Source organism: Notechis scutatus, chromosome 4 (assembly GCF_049901735.1).
Source record: "Notechis scutatus isolate UNSWTSFEM ecotype Mainland chromosome 4, rNotScu1.2, whole genome shotgun sequence".
In the NCBI taxonomy this organism is placed as follows: domain Eukaryota; kingdom Metazoa; phylum Chordata; class Lepidosauria; order Squamata; family Elapidae; genus Notechis; species Notechis scutatus.
The window spans coordinates 56,975,080-56,995,093 of NC_142012.1; the positions used below are offsets into that span (position 1 = coordinate 56,975,080).

At 38.4% G+C, this 20,014-nt stretch overlaps 1 protein-coding gene across 5 annotated transcripts in view; it reads right to left on the bottom strand.

Annotated features, from left to right (window-relative positions):
* Positions 1-20,014, bottom strand: part of PCDH7 (protocadherin 7) — a 505,021-nt gene that overhangs the window by 14,352 nt on the left and 470,655 nt on the right. The gene's annotated exons all lie outside the window — the stretch shown is intronic.

The following is a 20,014-nucleotide window of genomic DNA, read 5'->3' on the forward strand; positions in this document are numbered from 1 at the left end:
GCTTGGTTTAGTTTCATTCAACATTCTTGTGAATTCACAAGACCCATGTGCTACTGCCCTTTTTTTTCGACTGTATGCCCACAGTATTATGCTTAGTAGCACCAACTGTGCTCCGATGTATACATTTGAGACTCAAGCACACCAAAAATCTGGAAAAAAAACTTCCAGAGATTTTATCCCCCAGAATTTACCATGTCAAGAGCTGAGCAATTTTCGCTATATTATCTCATTCTTTAAAAACAAAGGAAATACAAATCAAGTGGATTGAAAGTGAAAACATCCCCCTTAAGGAATAGATGAGTTTCAAATGGGAATGATCAACCCTCAACCACTTTTCTTGTTTTATTCATTTTTGTACTGTTCATCTTTGATCATATTAATAACATTTGATTTGATTTGATTTGACTCTCGATGACTGTCTGGTTATCCATCAGTTAACTGAAAAATACTCATCGCAGCTCAGAGACTTTTCTGCTCACAGTCTTCATTGATTTTAAATCTGACTTTGATTTAATTCCAAGGGAGAGGCTACAGAAGAAAAGAAATCTATGGGAATCCTCAATGGATAAAAAAAAGTTTATTCTTCTCATCCAGTTCCTCCATTCAATACTACTTTAACAGTCAAATGTTCTTTGCTTGAAGACATTTCTTTGGTGCTGTTACTATCCAGAGAGAGGTGAGGCATACTAATTTTTTTTGGCTTCTCTACTTTTTATTCGCATATCAACATAATCCAGTTTTTCTCTATCCTTATTTGTTACTACCCTATATTAAAAGGTCAAGTGGTTGCAGATCTTTACTATGCAGATAATATTACGATCATGTCAATCTCCCTAGTGAGAATGAAAAGGTCACCGAGGCTATCTGTTTAGTGGGGAAATACTGTAATAAGTTTCTTAATATATGCACCAAACCATCAAAAATTCAAAAAATTACAATTCAAGATTCTGTAAATGTAGCCTTACAATAAAGTAAAATAAGTTATCCCAGTTGTGTTTTCATGGGTGCTTCATCTAGAAGGCCTAACACGAATCTGGCATGTCTGAAGGTACAAATCTCTTACCACCAATTATAACCCCACGATAAATTTGAGTGGATCTTTCTTAAGTTTCTTCCAGTGATCATTAAGCCCAGAGGTGGTTTTCAGCTGGTTCAGACCAGTTCTGGTATACCGGTTGCGGAAATTTTAAGTAGTTCAGAGAACTGGCAAATACCACCTCTGGCTGGCCCCACCCACCTGCCTGATTCATGCAGGACAGCAGATTGCCCCACCTCAGCTGAGCTGAAAAACAGCTCACCTCATAGTGACATAGAGGACAGTTTTTTAGTGCCGCGCTGTGCAAAGCAAAATCAATTCCCTCCCCATCTCACTAACCTGCTTTCCAGCTCTGTTCTCCTGTGCAGGGCAACAAAACAAGACCCAGCCGATCAGCTGGGACTCAGGAGGCAGAGAATAGATGGGGTTGGTGGGGCCAGTTAGAGGTGGGATTTGCTGGTTCTCCAAACTACTCAAAATTTCCGCTACCGGTTCTCCAGAACTGATCAGAACATGCTGAATACCACCTCTGGTCCTGTCATATCTTATCCTATCCTATCCTATCCTATCCTATCCTATCCTATCCTATCCTATCCTATCCTATCCTATCCTAGCTTGGGATAAGATATTTTGATTCATACTGTTTTTAATTATGCATTGAAGCAAGAAGCATTTGATTGCTCCTGCGTGCCACTGAACTATTACAGTGTTCTTTTTTCCCCTTATTTATTCTTTTGTTCCACTGATTTTTAATTTTGTCTTTGCCATCCAGAGTTGCAACTGAAAGATGGCTGGCTAGATAGGTCAATATAACAACAATAACAGCAACAACAACAATAGTGAGTGTAATTCCCTCTTGTCTCAGTCTCTACTTTACTTTATCTTCCATCAAAGACCTCTTGGTCTCTCTTATTAATCTTTACCACAAGTTGTCTTGCCTTCTCTCCTGCCCAAGAGAAGAACATCATCTACATCTTCTTGCCTATTTTACTGAAATAAAATAAGACAGAATGACTGCCAACATGATGAAATTGTTTGGGCTGGAGACCAATTTTCAGACCATCCTAAGCTGTAGAAACCGGACAGGGCGCTGTCTCTCAAGGATTCTTCTGGTCCTAAAATTGGAGGAACTGTTGGAGAAGATAGATCTATCAAGATGAATAAATAAAATGCTCCCCAATTGACACCCAGTCTCTCTTTTTTTAATCCTCAAGCATTGTGACTCACAGATTCAATCGGAATAAATAATAAGTGGATTCTAAAAACGGACTCCATTCTTTCCTGTTCATTCTTGGCCCTCTTTGCATTCCAGCTGTGTTTGAAGATGTGGGAGAGTGGAAATTACTCCTATTTCTTCTCACCTCAAATAGAAATAATCAGCGCCCTTGTCAAATCTCAATACTTGTCGAGAACAAGTGCTATGAATTTTTCAGAAAATTGAAATAACCCCAACTGCATCTCTCAAAGTTAAACAACAGGATCTTCCCGCCCTTCTTTTTAACAAAGATTTGAAAATCAATTTTGGAAGTAACAGGAACCAAGTTCAGGCTCTATAATCTGTTTCCAGGATTTCTGAAATAATCTGTAGCACCCAGGAAAGCTCTTTAGTGTGAAATGCAGAAGGCTTAAGAACAGAAAAAATGTCCCAGAAGAACTTTGGACAACAGCCAGGTTTTCTGAAAGTGGAAAAGTATTTCTATATATATGCGTGAATTATATGGTTAATTTTTGTTTATAAATGGAGGACTGTTATTGCCCGGGGTGTGCATGCATCCATTAGAAAGCCGGTAGAAAGGAAGGGGATGCTAAAATCCCCATGTGGAAGTGTCCTTGAATGCTTAAAATGCATCAGGAAACCAGACAATGAATTTGTTCATAAATCTTCCTTGAAGCTTTTTTATTCTGTCTTCCACTGGATAATTCCAAGTGGTTTTTCAATCAATCCTTCCCACTGCTTTTCCTGTTAATGCATTTTGAGCTGGAACTACACAGTGGTCTAAGCTAGACTACAATTAGTTAATTTGTAGATCAGTTTGGTGCATGGACACAGCCAGGCTGTTAAGTTAATGGTTTATTGTGTGTTCACTAAGCCAATAGATTCAATAAAGCGTGGTTCAGTGAGGTATTAATAGAGTCTTAGTACAATTACATTAATATTAAGGGGGAAATTTCATCCCTGGGTTCAGTCCTCCTGTTTACTATAAATGTGAGTTTTTATTGCCCCTTTTAATTGATATAGAGCTGCACAGAAAGACAAAGCCACCTAAAAAAACTCAGCTCATCTTTTTCATGCTCAACATTGTAGTCGAAGACTCTTAGGTAACCCTAGAAAAAAGTTACAGCAGTCAATAGCAGTCAGCAGTCAGTTACAATTCATAAATGTCATGCGTTCAAAGCAAAATTCTGCTTCCTTATTGAGTCCTATGCTATGTGTGTGTGTGTTTGTGTGATGTGTGTGTGTGTGCGCTTAACATTCTTTGCCAGAATGGTACCAGACCTTTCTTGGTGAGCAAAGATGAAGCCTTGTGTTATGCCCCTGTTGGAGTCTGAATCTGAGGAGGAAGACGAACAGCTGACAGGGAGTGGGAGTGTGCTCCGTTGACTGTGGAGGAGGCTGGGGAAGGGCAAAGTCTGGCTGGGCAGAGCAGGGAAGAGGTAGAACAAGGGAGCGGGAGTTCAGAGGAAGAACCAGGCCCACCCCCTCTTCGTCCCTCTCCCTTGTCCTCCATGCAGGGAGGAACGAAGAAAAGAGCAACGTGGGTTGCATGGCTTACGGGGGAGGAAAGGTCCCTGATTCCCTTCATTAGCCACAGCTGGGAAGAGAGTTTAAAAGAAATGCAAGCTGAGTGTGGCATCTGCTGGGAGCAAATGTGAGTTTATCTTCTGTTGACTTTGGTTATCTGTGTTCCTGGTGTCTTCCCTACCGTGTTGAATTAGGTCATTCCTTCACATCTGGAATTTCTTCTTCTGCCCTGATGGATTTAATTACTTCATCTTGCTTTGTAATTGGACTTATAGTTACAGTTTTTGTTGACCATATTTTGGACTTGATTCTCTGCAGCCAAAGGCTGTTCCTGGGAGAGTTCTTCTGCAGCCCAGAAGGTAACCAGGACATTGGGGACAAAGTAAGAGATAATAAATGGACTACTATTGATTATCTGACTGTGTTGGCTTTGTGCCATGCCCCAGGTCATCCCACCTTGGCTTCTAAATGATATAACATGTAATACAGATGCATGAACTGGATTGTTTTTTCTTCAATTAAAAAAAAAGATGATGATGATGAGGAAAATAAGATTGTGGCTGTGAGCTACACGCACACATGTTACATGCCAAGTCATGCTTACTCAGATCAAAATTGTGTGTTAAGAAGGAAAAACTCTGGAAAGCGGTGCCCATTGGGGAGAATGGAACCTGATAATAAAAGCAGATTTTCCTCCAAGTTTTTGAAAGAAAGAAATAGCAAACCTAATGGATGAAAGAGACTAGTATTGTTAGATTGTTTTGTGTAGCCCATAACCCTATCCTCATCTTCCTCCTTTTCTTCTCATGTATCTACTGAAGAAAAAACAACCCAATCCAGTTCATGCATCTGTTAATACAAGCTATTTTCCAGCCAAGACTTCATCTTTGCACATAATTTGGTACCATTTGACAAAGAATTTTATTCTGAGCCAGCAAATTCACTGGTAGATCTTATCAACTTATCAGCTGTTTTTAAGAACTAACAAAGTCTTGTAACCTCTACCTCCTAGGGCAGTGGTCCCCAACCTTTTTTGTACCAGGGACCAGTTTCAAGCAGAAACACTTTTTCAAGGACCGGGGGGATTCTATTTTCCATTCCCAAAACTTTATGTTTACCCTACAACTAGCATTAAAGACACCTGACTGCAGTCTCTCTAGTTCTAGGTCTTGCCCAGCTGTGTAGCTACAAAATTTCATGCAGATGTTTCTCTTATCTCTGTTTGGTGAAAACAGGAATTGAATGAGGAGCATTTAGTCAGTGTGTTTTCCCTAGGAAGCTCCTGTAGTCCTTGTTTAGGGATCATTCAGAGCTACGATGGACCTCTAACATCCAGCCCAGGAAGAAACTGCTTCAAAGAAGCCGGGGGGGGGGTGGCTTTTCCTGTCGCCGCACCTCCTCCGAAGCGCCCGTTCACCCCCACCCCGCCCGCCCGCGCGCGGTTCAATCCAGTGCTCCGTTCTGCCTGCCTGCCTTGGTTTCTGGTTGTTTGGGAGCAGCTTCGGCTGAGAATAATAACTATTCGCCTCTTTATATCAGCCGAAGCTTCTCCAAATCAACCAGAAACGAAGGCAGGTAGGCAGGCAGAATGGAGCACTGCATTGAACCGTGTGCGTGCATGCGGGGTGGGGGTGAACGGGCGCTTCGGAGGAGCTGCGGCGACAGGAAAAGCCACCCCCCCCCCAGCTTCTTTGAAGCAGTTTCTTCCTGGGCTGGTGGAGGAGCGAGAGAGCGACTGAGAGAGGAACGAGGCGGGAGGAAACCGAAGCCGCTGAGCCAGAGAGCAGGACAGGCTTTGGTTGCTTCCTCCCTCCCCTTCTTTCATTTGTGTCCTTGATCCCTGATCCCAGCAGCATTCACCGAAGGCGAAGAAAGCCGCCATTTTTTTAATTTTTTTTTCTTTGCAGCCCGGTACAGAGTGCTCCACGGACCGGTGGTTGGGGACCCCTGTCCTAGGGGGCCAAACTTTTTTTATTGAAAGGGAGAGTTGGGCTGTTGAATATGAAACTGGAGTTCAACTTTTTTTTGGAACTCTTCATTTCTTAACTGAAGCGAATTTAGAGTGCTATACCCAATCCCTGTGACATTGTTCTGTCAAGCTAAGACACTCTTAAAATGCTTAAACCTGTCATCGGTGACTTCATTCCTTCCTCCTCAGGCAAAAAAACAAAAAAAACAAAAACAAAAAAACCACCCAGTTTAAGTGGCATCTGAATGCATCATAAGGAGCATTTTCAGCCCCGAGCTTTGGATCACTGTCATTCCGAATATAATGTTATCTTGCATGGTGTGTACAGTAGAGATAGTGCATCCAGTTCCAAAGTAGTCTCATTCAATAACATCAAACACAAATTTGCTAAGTGAGACAAATCAACTGAGTGCAGTCAAGGAGACTGGAATGTGTTTTTTTTTCCCCTGAAAAAAAAAAACATATAAGAAAATAAGAGAGGAAGCACAGAGGTCATTCGTGGAAGTTTGGGAGAAATAGGAGGTAGCTATTTATTTATGTAAGAGCCAAGAAGCACCTAAAATATGTAGTTAACTGGAGACAATGCTGATGATAGCCATTATTATAATGCAAAGGAAAAGTAATTTTAATGTATCATCTCTCTTAATTTCTATCTCATCTGTCAATGTATACATGCATCTCTCTCATTTATTAATGTCTGTCTATCTATCATCCACTTCTATCTCTATTTATCTATTTATTCATCCATCTATCTTGTCTGACTGACTGTCCATCATCCATCTATCCATCTAATCTATTATCTATCTATCTATCTATCATCTATCTATCTATCTATCTATCTATCTATCTATCTATCTATCTATCTATCTAACTATCTATCTATCTATCTATCTATCTATCTATCTATCTATCTATCTAACATCTATCTATCTAATCATCTACCTATCTACTTATACAGTACATAATCTATGAAGAACAGTAACATGAAGGCTTACCTAGCTGCTAGGGGGAAGTTGTTCCACTATACAGGGGCCATTACTGGGAAACTTTCTTCCTGCCTTAACCCATGTCAACTTTGACATGATGGAAATGATATTTCTTATTGGGTGGGCCAATTCTAGTTGAAGTAGGTCGCCCAAAGGTGCTAGGCTGTATAAGTTAACACCAGCACATTACTCTATAAATTGTAAATATTATTAGATCCTGTGGATGGACGATATTTCATGTGCATAACTTCATGTGCACACAGGCCAAGCGACAATTCCTAGGTACTCTAAATCACTTTTTGCCTGTGTAGAAATGAATTGGTTGTTTCTAAATTCTGTTACATATTTGCTTTAGAAAAATCTGCAATTTTAGTTTATGTTTATTGTGATTGTTCATTTCATGGAAAGCATCTTCCCTAATCTCAAACGTTATCTGGAAATGTTGCCAGATGGTTGTACTATATTGGTTTCAGACAGGAGATATAAAAAATTCTCTGTAACTTTTGCTATTTTAAAAAATATATATATAATGGAAACTATAATTGTAAATCTTGTGGTCACAGTTAAATCCTTTGTAGATCACAATAGGCATTGCTGAATTACTTGAAAAACAACAACAACCCAGCTATTTAATCTCCAATAAAGGACCTTAACGGAGGCTTGTATCACATTTTCTGGTTTTCTGAAATAACTTTTCAAAATAGCAATAAAATTTAAACAAGCCTCCCATTGGGTACAACAGCGAGTCCAGTTACAAGCTCCATGAACATTGCCATTAATTTGAGAACCAAACAAATACCCTAATTTAAAAATATCAGAAACAATAACATAGAGAGCATGGCTGCTGGGCAAGATGTTGGGAATCTAATCATTTTCATTGTAATTCCAACAGCATGAGTTCCAGGATTCCATGAAGTTAATTAAACAAGAACCTACTTTGTCAAATGAAATTCTTCTACTTTTCCTGAAATTATACCATACGTCAATCAAAGGAGATGGGTTAATTGCATAAGAGTTTGGGAGAAGCCAATGTTTGTTTGTTTGTTTCATTCTTGCTTGAAATTTCTCCCTTTTTCATTTATAAGAATAGCCCAGATTCTTAGTGATGTCTTTTATATGTGATTTAGAATTATTACATTCTTCATTTCATTTGTATAATTTATGGTCACAAGCCCATTTGGGGTTGTTAGCAATAAAAAAAATAGCAGCCATAAAATTCCTCCTCAAGTACCTGTTTTAGAGAAAAATATCATTTCTGTATTGGTTGGTAAAGTCAGTCCTGTTTTGACTCAAGCTTGAGACATGGATATTTTTTTAAGGAACATTTTTTATGGGCTGAACATAAAACACAGGGAGAACTTCGACTTCACTGCTGTGGCCACTATATTGTCTTTTTTTTGTCATGCTCTGTGAACACCTGAGCAAAGAGTTTTCTGATTGGCTATTAGCATTCATGGGTTAGAAATAAGGATGGAGATAACTACTTATATTGTCAAATAATATAAACCCTTAGAAATAAGATCAAGCTAAACCTATATGATATTCCAGTATCTCCAATATCCCCAGTTGTCAAATATTTCTTTTAAAAAAAGTTGATGGAGACAAGCAGATCCGTAGAAATACTGTAGGTAACATTAACAAGGATAATCACAGCTTTGTTTAGGAATGCTTGTCTCATGAACAAATCACCTGTCAAACAGCTTAAAATAGCCGTTCTTATTTTATAAACACATATAGATCTAGGTAGAAAATATAACTCTATTCTCTCAAAAAATTCCCTCAAAAATTTCCTATGTAATTACCTCAGACTCCTAATCTAACTCCCTACCACCTGAAATATAAATGTTTTATTTCTTTGATTCTGCCTTTTGTCTGGTGTCTGGACTTTTCATCTACCTTTGGTTTATCCACAAAAAAAGAGAACAGAGGTTCATGTGTATATGATTAGAATAATTAGGCTAGCTGATCTGAGCAATGAATGATAAATCACAGTAGTCATTAAATCTGTCCTGACTTGAAATAAGTGGTTTAATTGTTCATGCCATTCCAAACTCTCACAGCTGTTGTTGTTGTCCCTTAGTCAAGCTGGGGCTGAAAATGATGTGAGCCTTGGCTTTCCAATGGACCAGGTGCATGTTAAAATATTGGTTAAAAAAACAAAACAAAACCTCAGGATGTGGTTAGGAACCAAAGCCATTCAGGAAAGCTTTTAATCTTTCCAAGGTGAGAGATCTCTGAACATTGTGTCTACATCTGCCATGTGACTCCAAGCTGAATTTGTCTCTTTTTGTGATTTCCTTATCTACACTTCAAAGAATAATGAAACCATAGAAATGTGCAGTGGGAAAGGACCAGTAGAATAATTTAGTTCAATTCACTACAATACGCAGTTAAATTATATAGGAGGTTTTGAAGAAGAGAAGATTAAATAGTCTGTTCTCAAAAATCTCCAGAGTTGGAGAACCTACAACCCTGTGTAGGTAGACTTTCATTGTACGGATTTACTGTGCAGAATTTTCTCCTGATGTATTTAATTTTTTAGAAAATGTAGCCACTTCTTATACCCATTATTTTTGGTTCTAGTGTCTGTGAGAGAATGGAAAATAGTTTTCTGGGAAATACTTTTATGTATCTGAACAATTATATTATGATTCCTTTCAAACATGGTTCTAAAGCATCTCTTTAGTTCATTGCCATAGAGCATGTCCTTCAATCCCTTCTGACTGCATTGTACCTGTTAATATCCTCCTATGGTACCTAGAAATGTACACAGCACTCCAAGTATGATGTGCCGTGCTGACACATAAGCACACCCTCAACATTCAAGAGCTGAATTATGGTGTAGCTGATTTTTTTTAATGTTACTATAACATCCCAGGTTTTTTTTTAATGGCGAGAAACAGTGCCAAAACAGCACTCCAAAGATAAAACACAACTGTTCATCATTTGGGAAATGCAACACAGAACTGATGCAAATAAATCCACTCAAAAAGACACATCTTTGACATTATTCAATTTCACAATTTTTTAATGAAGGTAATTTGGACATTCAAGCTGTAGTCATCAAAAACTAAGAGCTGATGCATGCAGTTGAGGGGACTAAAGTGACTACATTATTCTGAACCAAAGGTTGTTTGTGAAAGAAAGATGACATACTTTCTTCTTCAGTCTATATATTTCTTTTTTAAAAAATGCAATTTCTTTCTAAAATCTAATAGCTGTTCTATGAGGAAACAAATATTAGGAGAAACAAGCCTGCAAATTTTTAAAATGATGAGGATTTTGATAAATAAAGAGGAAAAATAAAGATAAACTTATATTTAGAAGAAAGAAAAGATTACAAAAGAGAAAGCTAAAAGAGCAGGGGGGAGAGAAAATATTTTTAAAATAATTTCTGATTTTCTTGACAGAAGTTATAAATTGATCTCTACTCTATGATTGTAGAATGACTATCATATTTTTCCCTATAATCATTAAACCATAATAGGAATTGCCCAACACCCTTTCAGAACTTAACCCCCTTTACTGCATCCTCCCAGAACAGTCCAAACTTCACTTGGGTGCTCAGATAAACAATAAACCAGAGGTTGACCAGATTAGCTCAGACAAAACCTAGGATTTGCATTTCCTCTTTTGCCTATAGAGTCAGCTATGACCCCTACATGACCCCATAGGAATTTGACAACAGCCAATAGAATATTAAAGAACATGTTCTTGCACAGGAACAGGAAGTTCATATACAAAGCCCAAAGAAGGTATAACCCCCACAACTCTATTTTATCAGCTGCCCAGAATCACATGTGGTTCTGCTTCATCATTAAACCAAGTTTCCAATCAGCCTCCATATTTCCAGTGTCTTTCTCCAACTTGGAACTGAACCAGATGGATTATTTCTTCCAACACCTCTCTTCTAGTATTGATGATGTTATCTAGTCAGTCAGTGAGCTACAGGTATTCTCTTCTATGCATGAGTTTGAATATTCCAATCCTCTAACCTAGTTATAGATTCTGCCTTTGGTAGCTGGCTCCACATCTCCTCCATAACTTTAGTTTACTCTTCACTTGTTTTATATTCCTCTATTTAAGTTGGGTGTGGGGGAATAACATGTTTTGAAGATCATCTTTTGGTGGCCTCCATCACGTTGAAAAAGTCTTACAAACAAACTTTTTTTAAAAAAAGAAAAGGAGTAAACTATAATTAATTAGGAGACGAGCAAATAATAATTGGAGAGACTGGACATGGTATCTCTGTGTGAAAATGACTAAAGGAGAGCAATAATAGACTCCATCATATAGGGAAATGTATTAAATGTCAACTCATAAAACATTCCTATGCTTGTTTTAGTAGATGCCATAAAAAGGGGGAATTTAAGACAAGCAATTTATTGATAAATGTATATAATTGCACAATATTGTATATACTTGTAAATATGCACAAAAAATAAATATGTATAAGACAGATGTCACAGAATTGTTAACGTTATGATTAATTTTATCTTTTATTTTTAAAAGAAATAAAGGACTAATAAAGTTTGTTAAAAAAAAGTGGGGGGGGGGGGAGGAAGGAAATCTGGAAGAGCAGTGCAGTAGTTTGAAACCGAAAGTACATTCCAACTCTTATCTTTAAAAGATTGTAACTAAAATACCAGAGTTTTTGCCCTCGAATATATTTAATTGGAGAAAATGAATGATGACACCCAGCCTGTGAACCTGCTCAATTGGAGAATCTGGTTTATGAAGCACTGGAGGGGAGGGGGGAAACAGGCTCACAGGGGCCTGTAAATTATGTATGCTAGAGTTGGCTGCATACAGGGCAGTGCCAGTATGTCACCTCTAATAAATCATTTGAAGTTTTTTGAAGTTTGGCTCGAGAATCATGATTTAATTAGAATGATTGCTGGAATCCTGACATTAACATTGTTTGTTGGGTAGAATTCTGTACCAAATTCCTTCTTGTTGAAAAGCATGCAACCACTTAGTCCCAACAATCTTCAGGTAAGGAGCATAAAGTACATAAATGCATCTTAATTCCCTTCATACTGTGTCTTAAATTCCCTTCACATGGGAGAGGGGGGAAAAAAGTTAAGAAATCTCTCCATGGCCTGCATGCTAACAATCTTCTAAATAATTCACATTGCAGAAGGAACTTTATGTGATTCTAGAAGACAGAAAATGAACATCTTGAGACTTCTTGTCTTTTTAAGTAACTGTCAAGAAAAAGTTGCTCCGCTGAATGAAAAGTAGCAATAACCTCAGGGATTTATTTAGCCTTCATGCCATCTTAAAATACTTCATTTAGTGATGTGGAATCCTGCTGAGTTAAGGAATGAGGAGCTTAATTATCTGCCCATGATATACCTGTACATCTTAGCATTACACAATGGGATTTAAACTGAGTAAGAAATGCTAACCTTATCATAAATTGCAGAGCTATGCATTGAAATGAAAAAAAAGAAGAAGTCCTGGTAGAAATAATCCACTCATTCAATAGAAAGTATTAACGCCTAGGTATTAGGCCTAAAATGAATTTCTTCTCACAAAATTGCTTTCTTCATGATTCCATGAAAAACCTGTTGGCTTTCTTCTTTCTTGAAATATTACAACTGAGCAATAAGCCACCCCTCTAAAAAACCCACATCTAAAATGTTTTGGTTTTGATCCAATTCAGAAGTATAACAATAAGGGCCTTGGTTCCTGGTCGCTCTGAAGAAAGGGGGAGGACACTAAACAGGTCAGCTGTCAACTCGTAAAATATTCCTATGCCTGTTTTCAAGTTGCTATAAACAAGGGGGCAGGGAAATCTGAAGGAACAGTACAGCAGTAAAACCAGAAGTACATTCTACCATTATCTTAAAAGGATTGTAGCTAGGCGACTGGATCTTCTGGCCACAAAAATCCTTTATTGGAGAACATGATTGGTGACACCTGGCCTGTGAACGTGCTTCATTGGAGAATCTGATTTATGATACACCCAGGAGGAAGGGGGAAAACAGAGTCACAGGTGACTGTGAATTATGTATGTCAGAGTTGGCTTCATTTAGATTAATGCCGGCATGTTGCTCCTAATAAATCTTTTGAGTTTTTTTAAAGATTGGCTCGAGGCTCATGTTTTAATTAGGACAATCGTTGGAACCCTGACAGCAAGCCAACTCTGGTATATGTAATTCACAGTCACTTCATCCTCAGCTTACAGCCACAATTGAGCCAATAAAATTTCTGTGGCTAAGTGAGACATTTGTCAAATGAGTTTAGCCCCATGTTATGACCTTTCTTGCCACAGTTGTTAAGTGAATCACTGCGGTTGTTAAATTAGTTAACCCAGCTGTTGAGTGAATCTGGCTTTTCCATTGCTTATCAGAAGGTCACAAAAGATCATCACATGACTCCAGCACATTGCAACCGTCATAAATGTGTGTCGGTTGCTCAGCGTCTGAATTTTGATCGTGCGACCATCTTCAATTGCCAATAGGATGCTGTAATGGTCATAAGTGTCACTTTTTTCGGTGCTCTTGTAACTGCCTCCTGCAGTTGTGGGTGTTCCATCTCTGAAGGTTCTTGAGAAAAGATTGCACAATTATTTTTCTAGGATTCCTGCCTTGGGGGGGGGGGGGGGGGAAGGGTTGGACTAGAAGACCTCCAAAGTCTCTTCCAGTCCTTTGATTCAAAGTGATTTAATAATACAGACATGGTAGAAAATAGGTCATGACAGTACAAAGCAGAGAACATCCTTCAGTATACACTGAACAAGAAACACATATACACAAACATACAAAAACCCTTTCAGAGTTTACATATTCCTAATGTCCAACTATCTTCTTCAATTGCCAATAGGTTTTCTCACAGGTGCTTTTTTCAGGAGGCAACTGGACTTTCTTGCTTTTTCTTTGAAGACGTTTCGCTTCTCATCCAAGAAGCTTCTTCAGCTCTGACTGGATGGTGGGCAATGGAAGGATTGACATTCCTTGCAGGTAATTTGCATCCTTTTAGAGGGTCATTGAGGCCACTTGGAGGTTTATCTATGTCCTCAGGGTCACTAGTAGTGCTAATGGTTCCTGTAGTCTGCAATTTTTTTCTCTGGAAATCCATTCCTACTCCCACTCCATTCAAAGGGTGTTCATCCCAAATTGTATAGATAAAAGTCTTTCCAAAGGGGGTGGAATTCAGGTGACAGGAACCAGAAGCATTACACAGGTGACCCTGAGGATACAGATAAACCCACCAAGTGCTTCAATGACCCTTTAAGGATGCAAATGATCAGTTGTCTTCAAGGAGTATAAATCCTTCCATTCCCCACTATTCTGTCAGAGCTGAAGAAACTTCTTCGATGAGAAGCAAAACTTCTTCAAAAGAAAAAAACAAGGAAGTCCAGTTGACTCTGAAAAAAAAAAAAAACCACCTTTGGGACAACCATGACCTGAATGACTGAGAATCTGTACAGACTGCCAGTAGATTTCTTCCACGTTCCTTTGCTACTTTTCCACAAACCCACCGATTTTCATGCAGAATTATAGAAGATCAGAGCTCAACCTGAGACACGCTCCATTATTTATTTGCACGATTTCTACATTCAAACTTCTCTCATCCGTGCATGCCCAGAACATCTGCGATCCAAAATAGGTGATGGCTATTGGTATACTGCAGGAAGGAGTATATTTTACTTGTGCTAAATGTATTTGGTAAATGATGAATTTTGATGGCAGTTTGTTGCTCTCTGAGCTCCTTGTTTAGTTTCCGAACATTTCATCACCAGGCTAGATAACATCCTCAGGGGAACTTTTGGTCAAACTTGTCTTGTTTCACTTCTCGTCTGCTTTTATAGGTCTTAGATGGTCGGTTGGTCACGTGACCAAGTGGTCACATGATGTGAGTGTCATCTAATGGTGAGGTCACACCCCCGCTAGTCATATGACTGACTGGTAATCAGGGGTGAGCTTCAAAAACTTTAGCCACCGGTTCTCTACCCAGTTGCTGGGTGGGCATGGCCATGGTGGCTGTGGCCTAGTCGGCCTCCTACACCACGGCGGGAGGGGTTGTTTTCACCCTCCCCTGGCTCCGGTGGCTTTCCTCGAGCCTCCGAGAGAGCAAAAATGGCCTCCCCAGGCTCCGGAGACCCTCTGGAGGCCCATTTTTTGCCCTCCCTAAGCTTCCACACAGTCCCTGTACTTACCTGGGATCCAAAATGGGCTGTGTGGGGACTCCCGGGAGTGGCGGGGTGGGGTGGGATTTGCCAATTCACTGAACCGGCCATAAAATTAGCTATCGGTTAGCTACGGCTTCGCCCAAACTGGGATGAATTGGTAGCAGCCCACCCCTTCTAGTCATGCTGCGTGAGGGTCATTTGCCTGGAGTGATGCGTCAAAATGATGGATTTTACAACAGCAAATCTCTAGGCTGAAAAAAAGCTTCTATCCCAGGGCAGTATTGAATTCTACTATACAGTGCAATATTAATGCAATATCAGGGGTTTTCTATTCCATGTATAGAATGTGAAGGATGTCTGTTTGTGTTTATTTTCATGGTCATGATGTGCACTGAAGATGTGTTCGATTTCGTTGTACGAGGTGCAGTGACAATAAATTAAACTAAACTAAACTAGTAGAATTGTGATGAAACTATCAAGATATGGATTTTTTTTAAAAAAAACAACACCTATTTCCCTAAAATAATATATGTAGGGTTTTAGTTGTGTTTTATGGATTGATAATAATTTGAGTGGGGGTTTTCAATATGGGAAAATATTATTTATGCTTCATATAAAAAGGGGGGGGCATTGCTTTTCCCTCACAGGGTCTGTCCCTTGGTTTAAAAGCGTCACACTGATGCTAAGATGTAAGGCTGTGGAAGATAAATTGCCTGTAATTGTGTCAGGAATGCTCTGAAAAAGAAATCTAAATATTTCTGCAAAGTCCACACTTCATTCTCATAACAATTCAGAAGACATCTAGCTGGCAACAAGCAAATCACCTAATTTGTAAACCAAATTAGGATAAACGCTGCCAATGGTTTTATATAATGTCAAGTGTTAACAAAATGGACAGTGGGAGAACATCAATAAGAAAAGCTGCATTTAAAATAGCATCTCACTTTAGCACAGAAGACTTCCAAGAAATGTGTCTCATGCCATGGGGAATGAGCAGCAGCCATTGACGGTTGACCCTCATATTCTCCCAATTATCTGAGATGAGATGAAATGAATCAGTAATTTTGGTGGTTCTATTATTAAAAATCCCATCAAATTACATATACAGAGCAGTGCAGCAGGGTTGAAGCTAAAGTCATATCTATTATCTCATGTATCTGTCTGCCTCTCTGCCTGTCTATATATCTACATCTGTATATCTGTCTGTCTGTCTACTGTATCTGTCTGTCTGTCTGTCAGTCAGTCTTTCTGTCTGTCTACTTATCTGTCTATCTGCCTGCCTGCCTGCCTGCCTGTCTACTCTATTCTATCTATCTATCTATCTATCTATCTATCTATCTATCTATCTATCTATCTATCTATCTATCTATCTATCTAACTATCACTATCTATCACTATCATTCATCTATATCTGTCTATCTATCTATCTATCTATCATCTCTTTTCATCTATCTGTCTATCTATCTATCTATCTATCTATCTATCTATCTATCTATCTATCTATCTATCTATCTATCTATCATCTCTCTCTTTCATTTATCTCTCTCTCTCTCTCTCTCTCTCTCTCTCTCTCTCTCTCTCTCTCCTACCTACATACCTATCTACCTACCTACCTCTACCTCCCTCCCTCTCTCTCTCTCTCTATCCATTCATCCATCCATCCATCCATCCATCCATCCATCCATCCATCCATCCATCCATCCATCCATCTATCTATCTATCTATCTATCTATCTATCTATCTATCTATCTATCTATCATCTATCTATATTTATAATATCTCTCTCACACTCACAGACATCTCTCTCTCTCCCTCTCTCCCTCTCTCCCTCCTCTCCCCCCCTCTCTCTCTCCAGGGAATGCATACATATGGAGACACTGTAAAATTGCTGATAGCGTATCTAGGCTTCAAGTAAACCACACATCTAAACAATTTCATATGCTTTTCATGTTTATTGAGACTTTTCCTTCCAACATTCTCCTTGTTAAATCTAAAGCATGTGTCGGAGTTCTATATTTCCCCAGTTAAATTATTACTTCTGGGGTATTAATAAGCAAAGACGGAGCCCTAACTTCCTATCTGCCATTTTAGATGCTGCCTCAGCTCTCCAATCTTCTATTGTCATCTTGCTTGATTACAGACTGAGCTATGGCTCCTTCCTTGCAGTTGTACCAAAGATGGTATTTCTTTATAAGTTGTCATAGACGTCAAAAGAGGAAATACAATATTTTTAGTCACTGCCACTAAATTTCAGCTAGCATTATAACAAAAAAAAAAATATTAAAAAAAATATTTCAACTATGATCAACGTAGTGAAAGCTTCCTGGGGAAGTAAATTGAGTGTGTAATGCCAAAGGAATTTTTTAAAAAGGCTCTAAATGTATTCTAGTATTCTTTATGGCTTTTAACAACTTTATTTGCTAATTATCTTATTTTTTTCCATTGAAAGGAGCATGGATATTTTATGGCTTCTTCCCCCACCCACCCTTTTTTTTTTAATGATTTTGAGATTCTATCTACATTAGAAGGCCAAATACATAATTTTCAAGAGAAAGGGTATATTCAGAGGGTAAAATTCCAAACCCACACTCCTATTTTATTATAGTATACATATATTATATTATATTATATTATATTATATTATATTATAATATATATATATATATATATATATATATATATATATATATATATATATATATATATATATATATATATATATATATATGTTTTCTTAAGTTTTATGGGTACTTACATGTATGGTGTTCGGCTTGGTTCGGTATTTTCCCACGTCATTGTAGTTCTTTTAAAGTTGTAGCAACGTTTCAGCAGAATCTCATCTGCCATCATCAGGCTTCTGTATTGTGTCCGTCTGTGAGTCAGACTTTTACAGTGGTTTCAGATTTGAATTTGGGGCAGCCTATTGCTGTGCCAGAATGGTTTTTTCTTCATCCTGATTGGTTGGGAGTCTTGGTCTGTGTTTATTGGTCTCGGAGTTTGCTGTGTTCTGCTTGATTGGTGTCTCTAATATCTTCTGTCTGTTTTTGGCTCTTTTTGTATCTTGATTGGCTGGCAGCATTGTGTTGCTTTAATGGAGGTCTTTAGTGCAGCTTGGCTTCGGGTAAATGGACGGCTATCATTAGTTAGGAAGCTGGGTTTCATCTGGGTGCCTGGTTGGGATGTGTTTGAGCTGGAGGTATCAGGGGGGATCTGTTTGTGCCCAGGTGTTTGCCTGGCTTGTGGTGTGGAGATTTTTTTGTTTGTGAGTGCAGGCTTCCAAATGATTGACAGCCTGGTGGAATCATCTCTTCTATTCATGCTTTCTGGTCTTTTTTCAATCTCTATGGCTTCTCTGATGATTCTGTGATTAGGGTTTTCTATAGTGGCCAGGGTTTTGGTGCCATTGAAGTTGATGCTATGACCTGTGGCTTCCATGTGTTGGACTAGTGAGGAAGTGTGTTCCAGCTTTTTGACTGCATTTTTGTGTTCATCCAGGCGGGTGCTTATTCTTCTATTATATATATATATTTATATACAAATATATTTTTGTATTTATATATTTATATTTATTTGTATTTATATATTTATATTTATATACAAATATATTATATATATTTGTTTTCTTAAGTTTTCGCGGGTATATATATATATATTTGTATATTATAGTATACATATAATGTTGCATCACTTTATTTTTATGCAGAGAATTTCCAGAATTATATACATAGGAAATATTGAACATATATTAAACAAATATTGAACTAACATAATAATTAATCAGTGGAGCGACTTGCCCCCAGAAGGTGTGGGTGCTTCACCCCTGGTGATTTTTTAAGATATTGGACAACTGTTTGTCTGAAATGATATTGGGTTTCCTACCAGAACAGGTGATTGGACTAAAAGACTGCTAAGGTCCTTTCCAACTCTGTTATTTGGTTAAATGAACAAAAATTAGGGAAGAAAGACAATTATTTTCACATGATTTTTTCACCACATTCAAAGATGTACAATTAATCTTATTTGTACATCAATGGAACTATTAATACATACTCCTCCTTTCTTTTTAAAGTTTTTATAAATGTTTCCTTTGGGAAGGAAGGAAGGAAGGAAGGAAGGAAAGAAGGAAGGAAGGAAGAAAGGAAGAAAGAAAGAAAGAAAGAAAGAAAGAAAGAAAGAAAGAAAGAAAGAAAGAAAGAAAGAAAGAAAGAAAAGAGAAAAGGAAGGGAGAACAGAAGGAATGATGAAGGAAGGTAGGAAGGAAGAAGAAAGAAAGAAAGAAAGAAAGAAAGAAAGAAAGAAAGGAAGGAAGGAAGGAAGGAAGGAAGGAAGGAAGGAAGGAAGGAAGGAAGGAAGGAAAGGAAGAAGAAAAAAGAAAGGAAGAAAGAAGGAGAAAGGAGGGAAGGAGAAAGAAAAAGAAAGAAAGAAGAAAAGAGAAAAGGGAGGGAGGAAGAAGAAAAGGGAAAAGGGAAGGAGGGATGGAGGGAAGAGTAAAGGGAGGGAGGGAGGGAAGGAAGGAAGGAAGAAAGAAAGATAGATAGAAAGGAAGAAAGAAAGAGAAAGGATGGATGGAGGGAGGGAGGGAGCGAAGGAGGAAGAAAAGAGAAAAGGAAGGAAGGAGAAAGAAAGAAAGAAAGAAAGAAAGAAAGAAAGAAAGAAAGAAAGAAAGAAAGAAAGAAAGAAAGAAAGGAGGGAGGGAGGGAGGGAGGGAGGGAAGGAAGGAAGGAAGGAAGGAAGGAAGGAAGGAAGGAAGGAAGGAAGGAAGGAAGGAAGGAAGGAAGGAAGGGCACTGTCAGGTCTTTTGGCACAGAAACTCAGATTAAATGCAACATGACACATTTTTCCCTCTATGAACCTAATTTCCAAAGTACCCTTCAAAAGTCTCAGTGATGCATCATATTGAAACTTAATGCTAAAACGGCCAATGACAAGAGAGCCATCCCTCTAATGGTTATTTGGACGGCTTTTCTGTACAGCTGGAAGCCACGGCAGACATTAGAATAGAATAAAAGTGGAAGGGAGGTCTTCTAGTCCAATCCCTACTCAAGCAGGAGGCCTTATATTATTTTTGACAAATGTTTTAACAGGATTAACAGATTAACGGAGTTGGAAGGGACCTTGTAGATCATCTAGCCCTACCCCC